Source organism: Panthera tigris, chromosome C2 (genome assembly GCF_018350195.1).
Source record: "Panthera tigris isolate Pti1 chromosome C2, P.tigris_Pti1_mat1.1, whole genome shotgun sequence".
Classification (NCBI taxonomy): domain Eukaryota; kingdom Metazoa; phylum Chordata; class Mammalia; order Carnivora; family Felidae; genus Panthera; species Panthera tigris.
In genome coordinates this window covers 95,332,447-95,343,738 of record NC_056668.1, presented here as the reverse complement: position 1 = coordinate 95,343,738, position 11,292 = coordinate 95,332,447, and the positions used below count along the sequence as shown (strand labels likewise).

General features: G+C 37.7%; 1 pseudogene; it reads left to right on the top strand.

Annotated features, from left to right (window-relative positions):
• Positions 1–1,495: 1,495 nt before the first annotated feature.
• Positions 1,496–1,762, top strand: LOC102969633 (annotated as a pseudogene).
• The last annotated feature ends 9,530 nt before the right edge of the window (positions 1,763–11,292 follow it).

Genomic DNA, 11,292 nt, shown 5'->3' with positions numbered 1-11,292 from the left:
TCAAGGGGGGAGCAGAGCAGAATGGTGTGCATCAACAGCCTTCAGAAACTCTTCAGTGCTCAGTTGTTGGGTTGGTTTTTTTTCTTCTTATTTTAACTTTATCTTAGGTAATCTATTTACATGATATGAAATTCGAAACTAACTAAAAGGATAAATACAGATATAAAGCTTTCACTTCCCCTCTCCTCCTTTTCCATCAAGTTTTCTGTAATTTACTTACAGTAAAATTCACTCTTTATGTGTACGGTCCCTAGGGAGCACGATATACCTACAGAACTTTCAGCCATCTATTTAGAGCTAATATGAGCACTTTAAGGAAAATGTAGAAGAAGCCTTACAATTACCTAGGTCTCTCTTTAACCTTCCCCCCTTTTATCTTGTAGTTGCCGCTTATATTACTGCATCTACATGCATTGAAACCCCCACCAATCTTACATTTTTGCTGTTAACAGTCATACAGCTTTGAAGTAACTTCTGAGGAAAAAAAATATTCTGTTACATGTATCCAAACATGTGTTTGTTCCTCCTTCATTCCTGCCGTTCCATCTTTCCCTCTCGAACCTTTTGCCTTTAGCTTGAAAAACTCCCTTTTATCATTTTTTTAGAGCAGGTCTGCCAGCAATGAATTTTGTTAGTTTTCTTAGTCTAGGGATATCTTTATGTCACTGTAATTCCCAAAGGATATATTCACTAGATGTAAAAGTCTCAGTTAATTCTCAGATCTTTTCTTTAAGCAGTTTAAAGATGTTGTTCCACTGTCTTCTAGGCTCTGTGTAATGTGTTATTTTTCTCTGGCTGCTTTCAAGATTTTTTTTTTTCTTTACCTCTGGTTTTCAGCAGTCTGATTATAATGTGTCTGGTATGGTTTTCTTTGAGTTTATTTTGTAACCTTATATGTGTCACCATATTGGAAAGTTTTCAGCAATTATTTCTTCAAATATTTTTTCTGAACCAATCTCTTTTTCATTAAGGGACTGAAATGACACACATGTTATATCTTAAAATATTATCCTATAGGTACCTGATGATCTGTTCACTTTTTAAAGGTATTTTCTCTTCAGTTCTTTATTTTGGATGATTTCTATTGATCAGTCTTTAAATTCTGCCATCCAGTGGCCTCACTTTTACTTCACACATTACATTTTTCATTTCTAAAATCTCCTTTTGGCTCTTTGTTTATGATTTCTATCTCGCTCCTCAGAATTGCTATCTTTCCTTCACTTCAAATGTGTCCAATTCCACTTTGTGGAGGGCGATCATAGTTGTTTTAAAGCCTAGTAACTTCAACATCTGGATCATCTCCGAGTAGGCATCTGTTGATTGTGTTCTGAGAATTGGTCGTAGTTTCCTGCTCCTTTGTCTGCTGAGTAATTCTGGATTGTATTCTGGACATTTTGAATATACACTGTATTATGAGACTCCAGGTCCTATTAAAGTCCTCCGTACAATGGTGACTTTTTACATTTTTAGTTGGCCAGACACCCAGAACTCCACGATGGCATCATCTGCACCAGTGAAGATGAAAAAGCTCATGGATGGTAAACTAGCAGAGTTGCCAGACTGTATACTGATGAGGGATTTCACCCCTAACGTCGCTGTTGGAGTGTTTCAAAGAGGTTGCTACTGTATTACAGCAGGTATGTCAATGTGAGGAAAGGGGGCGTCTCTAGGATTTCTATGGTGCTGGCAGCTTATGTGCTTTTCAGCGACTGTCATTCTTAACAAGGGACTCAAACATAAGCAGCTACACAAATACTGCTGAAGAGGGCCCAGTGTGGAGGCACATTCTACGTTCCTTACCATAGCCTTTGCCGGGCACCCTTGAATCCTTTCATGTCCGAATTAAGAAGTAACACCCAGTAAAAGATGACTGGCGCGTAGAAACAAATAAACAAATACATAAATAAAATCTAACGAGCCACTAACATGGTTAGTTTCAGACTCTAAGTTCTGTCTCCTTTGGTCAGTTAGTTTCAGTGTCAGTTCTGTTTTCAAATCTTCTATTCTGCTGCTTTTTTCTATACCACACATGTGCTTCTTAGGGATTAGTCTTTGAATCGTGCAGTAAATTACGATATAGATCACTTCAGTGTCTTTGTTATACAGCCAGGGATCATTTTTATGCATACAAAGCTCAGGTTTGAGACATAAGATTCCAATACGGCGTTTTCTTTCATCAAGTCTAAGAATGATATGGATGTTATAATAGTGTTCTAAAGTTTTTTTTTTATTACTGCTTCTCATGCCATTGTTGTTATTCTCCTCCCATGTATACTTAATCGTGATTTTTATTTGAATCACAAAACTACTAAAATTTATTTTCTTCTACTGTTGAAAGAATTTTGTTTCAAAATTTTGGGGTTTTTGTTTGTTTGTTTTTTCATGTTTACGAATTTTTGAGTGAGAGAAACAGAACGCAAGCAGGGGAGGGGCAGAGAGACACAGACAGAATCTAAAGCAGGCTCCAGGCTCTGAGCTGTCAGCACAGAGCCTGATACAGGGCTTGAACTCAGGAACCGGTAAGATCATGACCTGAGCCAAAGTTGGATGCTTAACCGAATAAGCCACCCAGGGGCCCCTGTTTATTTGTTTTTAAATGGGTATTTATTTTTATGAGAGAGAGAGTGTGAGCAGGGGATGGGGGGGCACGGACAGAGGACCCAAGGCAGGCTCCGAGCTGACAGCAAAGCCCGTACAGATGAAGAGCATTTTTCACCACTTTACACTGATTGTTATCCAATTTTCCTTTAGTCTCAATTTATCTCACTTTTACAAGGAGGCTTCGTGTCATTCTATCTCCTCTGAGGATAACAAATGGATTCATGTTTTGTTCTTCCATTCACTAAGTATTTAAGTGCCTATCATGTGCTAGATACTGTTCTAGACACTATTTTAAAAAACATAACTAGCTAAGCAAAGAAATGTGACTCTTTTGAATAATTATCAACAACTTTCAGGGACAGACATTTGACACAATTTTCTTGCATCTTCCATAGCCTCTATTTACTTACAGATATCTATATGTTCTTTTGATAGTTCAGCCACTGGACTTTTACTGGTATGTTATCTAGTAAGATGATATTGCTAATGTGTTTATAATGAACTAATGAAATGAATAATATAGAAAAAAAATAACTAGCTAAAAATAAATAAATACTGAAACTAGGATGCATACATTACCAGGGAAATTGGGGAACTTATTTCTCTGTAGTTTTTAAGATAATTATTTGCCTATTCCGTATTATTAACTTGAGGATAGCTTAAGGTGAAGGGAATAGACAGTCTCCTTTCAATGTTCTGAGTTCAGTGAACTCTCAAGACTGAAATATCAAGGAGATACCATCAAACAACCCAAAGCGTCTCTAAGAGAAACCAAATTGTGTATAGGCTCTTGTCTGTCATGCTGTCTCTTCTCCTATCATGCTTCTCTCCAGCACCCCGTGAGTTCTGAAAGGAAAATAAGAGCTATGATCTCTGAAAAGTACTGTGAGCTAATGGCCACAGTGCAAATATCCCAGCTTGTTGTCTTCGCAGAAATGCTTCATATTCAGATTGCTCCCGTTTCTTCCACGTTGGTAAAGTCAATGGGAAAATATACAGCAGACTAACCAGGATTAAAAAAAAAATAGTTTTATTTTTCCGTACACAAATTCCCAGTAAGTGTGATCAGCACAAAGATTTTTCACATCAAATAGAATTTGGCTTCAGTAATGAGATGACCATGATACATACCCAACATAATACCAATGGCTCTTTAAAAACATATAAAAATGTAAGGAGAGAATATAATTAGCTTGTATGATTCAACCTGGGTTTATGCCCGTTTACTGGCTGTGTGATCTGGGATAACTTGTTTAACCTCTCTGGGTCCCCCTTTCCTCAATTATAAAATTGAGAGAACAATAGCTATGCTAGAGTTGTCGGAATTCAATGCCTAACTTAGTAGATAATTAACATTAGGTAAATATGAATCCAAAGGTCAGTAAAACTTCTAGAAGAGAGTATATACCTCTGTCTGGAGAGTGTCCTTGGGAAGAGTTTAACCCAGCCACTTATATATTTTACAAATTGAAGGAAGCAGAAGAATCTCCTAAAACGTTGTCACATAAGGCAGAAGAACAAATCTTCTCTTTTAACAAATGTTTCCTTACTGCAATACCCAATTCAATTAGATTAGCCTGGATGTTTTTGGAAGGACCTGACTGTAATAATGCATAAAAGTTTTTCTAATAGCTGGCCAGGAGCTTTTGCTGACACTTAATGAAATCTGTTTAATTGCTCCAGCAACCCCTATATTGGCTGTTATGCTGGGGTCATTGGAAAACTCGACCCTGTGGTACTTGGGATACAAGAACACCTTCTGCTGATTGAAGCCTGTACCCTGTGGAAATGTTTTAATGTGATCCTTGAAGCGTGTCCTAGGAAATGCTGTCAACACATATTCTTCCTTGTCAGGCCTTTATTTGGTCAGGAATACTCAAGAGCTCTGTCTTTCTGCCTGTGGTTTACCACATTGTCTCCCGTTTGCTTTCAAATCTGGTTTAGTTGTGTTCAATGAAGCAGAGGTAGCTGAATAAGAGGGACATCATCAACATTACTCCTCCAGGGAAAATTTCCCATCAGATAAATCACTAAACCAGCTACCATGTTCTGATGCGCAGAAGCCACATCCTTGCCACATGATCATTCACTCGCAGAAAAACATGTTCTCAACGTAGTGAGCAAAGGGGCATGCCCAACAGACCACGTGAAAAGCTGGGGTTGATGGCAAATACCCCAGATGAAGAATTTCAAAAGAAGAAGGAGAAGGCAAGAATAAAAGGGCAACTTATTCAGAATTCATACTATCACAGGTGGGTTTTTTTAAGTACAAATAAAACTTTTTTTGGAGACCCTATTTAACATAAACTAAAAGGTATGGCATAATTCATGAAAACTCATAGCTGCTCGTATAAACATAAATGATGTATATTATGGGTTGATAAAGTAGGGTGACTAGGTATTGACAAGCATAAAATTTTGCCATATCCAGAGGTGGTGAGATATATCCCCAAGGTGTATTCCTGCTGTTGTTATTTGTTTTTAGTGCATCAGAATTCTCGCAGAATAAGCAATTGCCTTAACGCTGATCATCTGACCAATTAAAAGTCTTAATGTCATGAGTTTTTTACCAGTTCTGAGAATGGAGAATGTTCCAGTGCACAGAACTAACTTGATATGGGTTTTTACTCTCTAAAACAACTGGTACTTAGAGTAAAATTAAGATTCACATTTCTTTGTATAAGAGGTAGACTTTTTAGAAATGTGATCATTAGAAACAAAATCTTGATTTCACAAAAATAATTCAATCAATCCAAGGAAATCCAAGGAAATATCAATCCAAGGAAAAACTTTCAAGCCCACTGTCTATGTTTTAACCCACTTGAAACTGGAATACTTGTTTAACCCACTTAAACTGGAATACTTGTACTGTGTTTTCATTTTAGGCATCTAGTCCTTTCATATTAAGGAATGATACTTTAAAAAAAATTTTTTTTAATGTTTCTTTATTTTTGAGAGAGAGAGAGAGACAGAGGGTAAGCAGGGGAGGGGCAAAGAGAGGGAGACACAGAATCTGAAGCAGGCTCCAGGCTCTGAGCTGTCAACACAGATCCCTACACGGGGCCGGAACCCATGAACTGTGAGATTATGACCCGAGCCGAAGTCAGACGCCCAACTGACTGAGCCAGCCAGGTGCCCCCAGAATGATACTTTTAGAATTGGAACCTTTTCTTCCTAATCACAGAATTCAAAAGGGAATGAAGTTCTTCAACCTGACAGTAATGAGTAAGCCACACTGGGCTTTCTCTTGCTCTTCAACCACCAATGGCCACGTGAAGCATCTGGATACTCCTCCCCCAAGAAGTTCCGAACAGTTACAGAGTGACAGACCTACATACCAGAACACTAAGACATTGAACTAGAGAAAGATGAGAGGATATTTCTGAGCCAAAAAGAAAATGCGAGAACAAAAATCCACAGAATAACTAGAAATTAATATAGAAGAAATGTTCAAGACCGCTATAAGCACAATAATGAATCAAACAAAAACAGGGGTACCTGGATGGTTCAGTTGGTTGAGCACTGAACTCAATTTCGGCTCAGGTCATGATCTATGGTTTGTGGGATCAAGCCCCACATCAGACTCTATGCTGACAGCACACTCTCACTCCCTCTTTCAAAATAAATATATGTTTTTAAAAAAACAATAAATGAGGTTAGAAAAGTCTGAAACAGATCTTATTCCTGGATAGGAGACAGCGATTCTGAAAAAAATTTTAACAATACCAAACTAATCTGTTTATTCTAATCCCGAACTGTTAGTAGTGGTTACCTGTGAGGAATGGGGCTGGGGGAAATGTTTGCAATGCATACATGACAGACAAATCTTCCAAACAGCAATTGCTAAGAAACAAATAATAATAATAATTCTATAGAAAAAACTTCACTAACAATTGAATTTCAGATATTTCTGTTCTCAAAAGCCCTTGGCCATTCCTGCCACTGGCTCTCTTCTGCACTAGGAGGAGGACCCAGAGCTCTTCTGGGGAAGGACAAAAGATAGGAACAAACAAGTCACAGAGGAGGAAATGCAACTTGGCCTTAAATACATGAAAAGAAGCTTAGCCTCATTTGTAATAGGAGAAATGTAAAACAATACCCTGTTAACATGGCTGTGGGAAATAGAAACTCTTATACATTGGTTGAATATTATTATATCTCTTGTATGTTATAAATTAGTTACATTTCTATGATGGGCAATTGCATAATATTAATTAAAATTATAGGGGTACCTGGGTGGCTCAGTCATTAAGTGTCTGACTTAGGCTTAGGTCACGATCTCACAGCTCGTGAGTTCGAGCCCCCTGTTGGGCTCTGTGCTGACAGCTCAGAACCTGGAGCCTGCTTCAACTTCCGTGTCTCTGTCTCTCTCTGACCCTCCCCCACTCATGCTCACTGGCGCTCTGTCTCTCATTCTCTCTCAAAAATCAACATTAAAAAAATTAAAATTATACATGCATGTATTCTTTGATTCAACAATTTCAGTTCCTATAGATACACACACATAATGACACAAAATGCAAAATGACACAAAGTTCATTGATGAAGCACTGTTTAAAATAGCAAAAGATTGAAAAATGCTGAACATCCTTTGGTTGGGGACTGATTAAATAAAGTATGGTACATCCGTATAAAAATATCATTCAGTTGAGGGGCACCTGGGTGGCTCAGTTGGTTGAGCATCTGACTTCGGCTCAGGTCATGATCTCACAGCTCATGAGTTCGAGCCCTGCATCGGGCTCTGTGCTGACAGCTCAGAGCCTGGATCCTGTTTCTGATTGTGTCTCCCTCTCTCTCTCTGCCCCTCCCCCACTCATGCTCAGTCTCTCTCTCTGTGTCAAAAATAAATAAGCATTAAAAAAAATCATTCAGTTAAAAAGAAAAGGAAAAAATTCTTTATGTACTGATATTAAGAAAGCAAAGTACATGAGAGTGCTTAAATATCCTAACATTTATGTATAAGAGGGAGAAATAAAAATACATATTCAAATACATAAGAATATATATATAACATATATGTATATATATATAAAACAAACATAACAAACATAAATAAAACATATATATGTATATATATGTATGTATATGTATATATGTATGTATATGTATATGTGTATATATGTATGTATATGTTATATGTGTGTGTGTGTGTGTGTGTATATATATATACAACAATAGTGACTTGGAAAAAAGGGGTCTGGGTTTCAGGAAATACAAGAGAAGGGAAATTTTCATGATTTACCTTTTCATAACTTATGGATTTTTGAACAGTGTGAATGTACCACCTACTGAAAAAATTTTAACTAAATTTTAGTTGGACATTTTTTTCTTTTTTTAATGTTTATTTATTTATTTTGAGAGAAAGAGAGACAGCGTGAGTTGGGAAGGGGCAGAGAGAGAGGAGAGAGAGAATCCCAAGCAAGCTCTGCCCTCTCAGCACAGAGCCCGATGTGGGGCTCAGACTCACAAAACTGTGAGATCATGACCTGAGCCGAGATCAAGAGTCAGCATCTTAACCAACTGAACCACCTAGGTGCCCCTGGACATTTCTTTCGTTATGAATTATTTGCAAATCATCTTTTTTTACACCATGAAATGACTTTGTAATTGTGTTCATGAAAATCCTGTTTTTTACCATGGTAAAGGCAATTATATTTCAATTAGAAGTATTAATTGCTTTCTCATATTTAACTTTAACATAAAATGTATCACATTGCCATTGTTTAACAAACAAAAAATTTCCAAATATTTTAATATTGAGACAGGTGCAGGAAGATAAATGGGAAAATATTATATTATATTATATTCACAAAAATATAAAGGAACTGAAGTTAATTTTTAGACAATATTGTACTATCTCAAAACCTTATCATTGGTTTAAATTTGTCACACAACCAGCATATTCCACAACAAATGGATTCTTGTTCACATATAAAGAAAGAGTGTGTGCTTAAACAATGACTTATTTACTGATTAGGGGAAAAAATAACACGTTGAAGTCAGTGGACTTCTGCCCTTGAATGTAATGAACTGGTCTATGGATAAAAGTTCCACAGTGCCTAGTGGTGAAGGGCACAGGATTTTGGAGTAAGACCCATCTAGATTGAATCCATCGCCTATGTGACCTTGGGTGAGTTACTTCACAGGCGACAGTTTCCTATCCCACAATAGATTCCTCATAAAATTGTTCATTAAACAAAATAATGCACATAAATGGCTTAGCACAGGCACCTACTTAAACTCTATTTTCATTATGAACCTTGGCTCTCCTAGTCAGACACATCTCACCAAAAAGGGCCACAAGTAGTCCAGAAACTATTTGAGAAGTCACCTGATTCCTCAGGCAAATCCCCTGTGAACATGCAAATATTTCTAGAAAGATATTAATCCAGCAACTATTAATATTTAGCATAGTACATTAAATCAATGTTACTTTAATAGCTAGTAGCAGAATTCATCTCAGACAACAGTCTGTTTGGTGAGATACAGAATCCTGATGTGCCCTTTTGGTTGTAGAATCCTTGGGGCACAGCTTGAATGAGGCAGGAATAAGACAAAGAGAGCAAAACTGTTCTGTGGAAGAAGAGAACCTGACTCTGTGGGCTTAAGGGACACATGCGGGTCTGAGTAAAAGGGAAGACTTTGAAGGAAGAAGAAAGGGAGCTGATTCCTCCTCCCAGTCCAGAAGAGAGCAAGTGCCCAGTGGCAGGACTGGCCAAGAGCTTTTGAGAACAGAAATATCTGAAATTCAGCTGTATTTACACAGCTTCATGGCCCCAACCCTTTCGTAAGATCTCCACGTAACCCTGAGTTGTCAGGATTTGGAGCAGTGAAGGGATTTGAGTGATGCCCAAGAAGAAGACACATGCAAAGGCAGGCAGGAAGTACAGACAGTAAGATAAACACACAGTAGAGACTCCCAGAAACAGAAAAGCAGGATCAAAGGGCCTTGGTTTGGGACACAGTCTCCTCCAAAAGCCTTCAGACATAGTGGGGATGAGGGTAGGGGCCGGGGATACCTCCTTCCCCACTACCTCCGTGCCTACTCAGGAGGGGCTGAGTCAATTTGATGAAGTCTCAAAATGGAGTGATCTGGCTGCATGTTGGTTGCACTAGCTGTCCTTCACCCTGGCTCTCCAAAAGTGGGGGAAAGCTAAAGCAGACCCCAGAGCATGAAGCCATGGTTGACAGAAGGGTAACACCGGTGGGGTTAGAAGAGAAAGCCTGGGAGGGATGATACATAGGGGCATCAAATGGGGACAACTTAAAAGGAGTTTGTTCTGAATAGAAAGTAGCACCCATGGCTTGAGCAAGCCATATACTGATTACATTTTAAATATTATTTACCTAAATTTCGTATATGTTATGTGGGTAAGTGATCAGATACCATATTATCTAGGATAAGTTACTGAGAGGAAATACTAAACCTGTAACATGACCAAAAAAAAAAAACACCTGAAATTAAAAAAAAACATGAAAATGGTATTTTCTTCCCAGCAGTCTATTTAAAAGAGTTAAATTAAGACACGAAATGATCATATCAGCCTTAATTCTTCTCTGTTATTAATTGAACTCCTTCTTGGAAACATGCAGATAAAAGTTCCACCTTGGAGAATTTGAGATAAGAGTGAATGGAAAGGAAGAGAAATTAGCAGGCTTTACCAGTTCACACTCAGAACCATCACGCTCTATTTGTTCAAAGCTGCCCACAGATGCATAATATTAAATTGAACCTTTAATGTATTCTGATGTGGGGGATCTTACAATCATAAGGCCTGTTCTTAGGTTCACACTTTTCTTTGTACATAGTAGGGGCCATAAAACCAGGTGAACAGCGAAAGGCTGTTGGGAAACAAGATAAATGAGAGTTCCGTGGGTTATAAAGAAATTCAAGCTGCTTCCTGTGATGAAATATACATGGATGTACATACACACTGTAGATATTCCTCAGCTAAATATAATAGACCCTATAATGCATTAGTTTACAGATATATTAATATGATAAAAGAAATGATGAGATTTGGATCTTTGCCTAAGGAAGACTTGTTATAAATAGTAAAACTGGCCCGATGTCCGGTGATCCTAAAAATAGTTAAGCTTCTACTGTGAAACCCATCACTTCACAGGAAATAATGAGAGAAACACAGCCGTACTCTATGGAAAAGATCCACCATGAAATAGCCAAGATAATTTCCTTCATTTGACCATAAACCCATCAAAACTTCATGGAATGTGGTTACTTTATTTATGCAGTAACTGTGTTCAGTTAACCACACATGCCGTAGACTTCTTAAATAATGAGACAGACAGACTGCCATTGGACCTGTTCTTTAATAGGAATTCAAGTATCAGTGAAAATCTCCAGAATCCTAAGGAATTTTCTACTGACATCAACAGTCACCAACACAGACTGACCCAGAAATAGATTATATCTCATTCCTCCTTGGCTCCTCAAAACATTTATTTTTAAAATCTGACTACTTAAAGTGAACCACTTTTTAAAAAGAACCCAAAAGGACTATTACCCTTTTATATACTACAATTGGATATTTTTATTCCAGGAGGATGATCATCACTATAAAAACAAGGGAAGAGTCATTTTTCAATGAAAATTGGCCCAGTGTTAATGCGGTCCATAAAAACATGTGAAGTCTTGACCAGTATGATGTCAAGGAAGCTAGACCTATTTGA